Source organism: Dermacentor silvarum, chromosome 3 (genome assembly GCF_013339745.2).
Source record: "Dermacentor silvarum isolate Dsil-2018 chromosome 3, BIME_Dsil_1.4, whole genome shotgun sequence".
Lineage (NCBI taxonomy): Eukaryota > Metazoa > Arthropoda > Arachnida > Ixodida > Ixodidae > Dermacentor > Dermacentor silvarum.
This window is the reverse complement of record NC_051156.1, coordinates 21,641,527-21,646,397: the sequence shown is the minus strand read 5'-3', so window position 1 is coordinate 21,646,397 and position 4,871 is coordinate 21,641,527.

The window sequence follows — 4,871 nt, the reverse complement described above, 5'->3', positions numbered from 1 at the left end:
AATGAAGACGACGACGACGACTTGCCATGTGGCTTTGGCGCGAGCGCGCTGAGCGGCGCAAGAAAAAAAAGGAATCTGAAGAAGAAGAAGTCCGGAAAAGACACGTGAGCGGGTCGGTTCGAGAATGACTGCTGGGGTGCGGAGGTGTACGCGCGTAGGGCCAGAAGGACTCGAGCGTACAAGGCCTTCACCCAACCGCATCGATATTTCCCCGATGGCCTGGTGTCTACCGGGCACGACTTAAACAGGGACCGTTCGAGGAAGGCTGCTGGGGTGCGGAGGTACGGGCTTGACGGGCTCCTGGACCCGGGCTCACAGAGGCCTCCACCCAGACGCAAAGCGCTTTCCCGGCGACCTGTGGCGGCTCTCTTGGTTTGCGAAAACGGGGCGGCGTTGCGACGACCAGACAGCTGCGCGGCTCGGCCGTCCTCGAGCGTCTGTGAGTGTCGCTCCTATGCCTTCATCAGCCAGACCATTTCGAGCAGGAACTTAACAGTGGTGTACTTTCTTTCACGACTTGAGTGAGCAGAACCCGGACTTTGTATAGCCTTCGCGTCCACCGTGTTCAGCTTGAGAGCGTTGTGTTGAACCTCGCGCTGTTTGATGCGTGCACAGGGTTGCACTTTAAGTTGGTCACCATAGCATCAGCCAACTCACGTTGAGATTCAGTGAATTAATATCCTGTCCCTGCTCTGTATTGTTTGATGTTGTTGTTGATAAGTGTAGTTTTTGTGTTTGTAATTTTCAGCTGGCTTTGTTTCTTTCTGCCCCGAGGCAACACCTCGGCCGGTTAAATAAGACTCGAACCTAATTCATCACAAACGGCGTCCGCGACAGGACAAAGACAGCTGTTAATGAAAGATTGTAATTGCAAAGCAAATACTCGTACCTGCGTTAGTATGAATGCCGTTGAGTTGACCCAAATAGGAGTCAGGTTGGGACCATTTGTAGTCACCGGAAAGAAAAACAACTTTGACTACTGGTTGGACGTGGGCCATATCACTAAATTATTCCACATCAACATGCTGAAGCGTTATGAAGAGCGCCAACCACTAGCCACGTTCCAAACTTCCTCGTTTGTAGTGATTGAAGAACCAGAAAATGAAACCCCTTACCACGCTTGAATGCTGAAGAAGGTGGGGTATCAAAGGCATTCCTCAGAAAAGGTTGGAGCTGATTATTTGAATAGGTCAGGATCATCTATTGAATCCAGCACTTAGGAAGTTGATGATTTTGTATGCTTTCTTATTTCTTTTTTGGTTGAAGTCTGCATGAAGCTCAATCTGTTTAGTACATGTACTGTATGAAGTCTCACAAGTTCACGCGCATCACCGCAGTTTTTTTTATTTATTTATTTTTGCTTCAAAAATAAGAAAAAAAACTTTTCGAAAAGGGGGACTTTTTGTCATGTACAAAATACTTATGTGCGCGTGTCTGGTGCGGCAGACGATCAGTGACCATAAAAGAAGAAAAGAATGGCGGGATTCGGCGCATGCTCGCCTGACGCGGCACCTCGGCCAACAGCGAATCAGGAAGACACACGATTGCTGGAAGAGAGAGCAGAAGAAGAGAAGAAGAAAGGCAGCGTTCGAAATGGAGGCAGGGGCACGGAGGAGGGAAGGTTGTCGGGCTCCGGGTCTGAACCTCAAGACCTCAAGAGCACCCGTCGGAGAAGTGAGGCTGTCGGACTGTAGGTCCGAGTCTCAAAGACTTCAGGAGCGCCGGGCGCAGAAGCGAAGCTGTCGGGCTGCGGGCCCGAGTTTCATGACTTCAGCGACGATCCGGCCTTTGTTCTGCCTCCAGCCTTTGGTGTCCGTGGGTCCTGCAGTGACAAGGTGCTGAAGGCAAACCCTACCTACTTTCCTCCTGTGACTTCTTGGCCGAGCTGCGGACGATCGTCAAGACGCAAGTAGTGTCTTATCGTCTTATACTCACGCGACCGACGCACTGCATCTGACGCCGTCGCAACACCGCCCCGTACAGCGCTGCACCGACGCTACCAAGTAATTGTGACCGGTCACGAACTTTACTGTTACATAATTCTTTATTGTGAGAGAACAGTTAAAAGTGCATGAACGTTTATATTAGTCTTAGTGCCTTGGTTAATTAGTTTGTGTGTGTGACAGTTTGGGTTAATTGTGTGTTCATGTCTTGTTAACAATCGGCTTCGTTGTTCCTTTTTTCCCACTGCGAATTAGTCTCAGTGGTGGCCACAATAATTCGAACCGTGCAAGTGCAAATACATTCCCGGGTAAACAACCCCTCGTTGACTTAGGAAGACCAAATCATCACAGAGGGTAGGTAGTAGGATAGGGTGCCAAGCTACGGCTTTTTTGGGGGGACCCAGAGCCCTAAGGCCACCAGTGTAGACGAAGACGGACCCAGAGAGGCCCCGAGATTGAAGAAACGTAGAATCGGTAGGAGAAGAAATAGACGTAAGCACCAGGGGCAAGGTTATTCTGACATAGGGTACATTAACATGCAAGGTGGCAGGAATAGGCTGAAGTGGGAGGAGATAGACGAGCAACTAAGGCAGGAAAAGCTGATGGTATACGGGTTTGTGGAGACACATCTTAGGGACATGGAGCAACCTCCCTGTAATCCTGACTATACATGGGAATATTGCAATAGAACAGAGGGCAGCAGAAAAGGGGGTGGAATTGGTGCATTCATTCATAAAAGTATGAATTGGCAAAGGGTCAAACAGGAAAGCAAGGAGCATTTATGGCTAAAAGGGAAAGTTGCAGGAGAGCAGACACTCCTTGGCTTTGTATACCTGTGGACAGGAGCAAATGCCAAAGAGGAAAACAAAAAAAATGATGGAATGCATATCAAGTGACATTAATGAGCTAAGAGGAGGGTGCGAGATTATTATACTAGGAGATATGAACGCACACATAGAAGACATGGACGGGTACACAGGCTCAACAGGCAACATGATGCTGGATATGTGTGAAATGCATGACTTAGGTGTATGCAACAGTACTGAGAAGTGTGAAGGGCACATAACATGGGAGGTAGGGAGCCTGCAGTCGACGATAGATAATGCACTAATGTCACATAGGATGCACGATAGGCTAAATGTAATGAACAGAGATGAATATGGCTCCAGAAGTCTAGGTAGTGATCACAAACGTATTAAGGTGAGTTTTAGAAAGGAAATGAAAGTAGGTAGGAGGCAAGATGAACAACCACGTGGGATATTTTACTCGGAAAGGCAGCTTGAAATAGCCACCCAACAAATAGAGGAAGTAATTTCAGAGGATACAAAAACAGAATGGACATATGCAAATTTAACAGGGCTATTTGAGCTAGAGCTTGCTAAGGTACGAGTCAGGTCAAAAGGCAACAGAAGACGTAAACCCAAGAGCTGGGGGGATGAGGAGGTTTAGAAGGCCATAGAGAAACGTCAGGAAGCATCCAGGGAACACAGATATTCAAAGTGGAGGGGTGAACCAGAAGCTGATGTAGGCAGAAAATGGAATAACTTCTTAAACTGTAGAAGGGAAGCATCCCATTTCATCAATGAGAAGATTAGAAGAAAGGGGAGGCAATGGTTGTCAGAAGTAAACAAAAAGGATAGAAAAGCAGCAAAGAAATTTTGGAAACATCTCAAATCCTTGAGTAATAAGACTAGCCTAGAGCAGAGGTTTATAGTTACAGCTCAAGGTGTTCGGCTAGAAGGAGATGAGGCAATGGAACATATAAGAACAATGATGACAGAAAATTTTAAAGAACTAAACATAGCATGTGCTCAATCAGGTGAGGATAGACTAGTTAGTGCAGTGGCTCCACTTGCACAAAGCGAGTGCGAAAGGGCAGAGAAGAGGGTTCCTAGTAGCACGTCGACAGGTCCTGATAGCATCCCAATTATGTTGATAAAGACATTGGGCCCAAAATCTAAGAAAGCATTAAGAGAGGCAGTGAGCAAAATGATAAGGGATGGTAAAGCTCCTGACGGGTGGAGACTGAGCAGGATGAGCATGATATATAAGGGAAAGGGGGACAAAGCCGACATAAACAACTACCGTCCCATAACAGTGACGTCAGTGGTTTACAGGGTGGTGATGCAGATTATAAAGGACAGACTGCAATCATGGGTGGAGAGCGAGGAGGTGCTGGGGGAACTACAAAATGGGTTCCGGAAACACAGAAGGTTAGAAGATAATCTGTTCTCATTGACGCAGTGTATTGAAATAGCAGAATAGGAACACAGGCCCCTATGGCTCGCATTTCTGAATATCAAGAGAGCCTATGACAGTGTAATCCAAAAGGATTTGTGGGACATACTGGGCACTCTAGATGTGGAAGATGGAGCAAGTAATCTTTTTAAAGATATCTATAAAAGTAACAAGGTGCTTATAAAATGGGAAAACAAGGTATCTGAACCTATAGAGATACAGCAGGGGCTCAGGCAAGGGTGCCCTCTGTCACCTCTGTTGTTCATGCTGTATTTACAAGGATTAGAGAAAAAATTAGAGAGGAGCGGACTTGGCTTCAACCTTTCCTTTTTCAAGCAAGAAGAATGGATTAAACAGTCATTACCAGGACTGATGTACGCGGATGACATTGTACTTATGGCTGACAGCAAGGAAGACTTGCAGAGATTAATGGACATCTGTGGTAAAGAGGGAGATAGCTTAGGTTTCAAGTTTAGTAAAGAAAAATCGGCAGTCATGATCTTTAATGATAATCGGGGCAGCGAGCATAGGATACAGGAGGTTACGCTGGAGGTGATGGATCAGTACAAATATCTTGGAGTGTGGATAAACAATGGGGCTGATCGAGTACCTAACGGAGCATGAAAAATATGTAACGGCTAAAGGTAGCAGAAATGCAGCTGCGATGAAAAATAGGGCAGTGTGGAATTA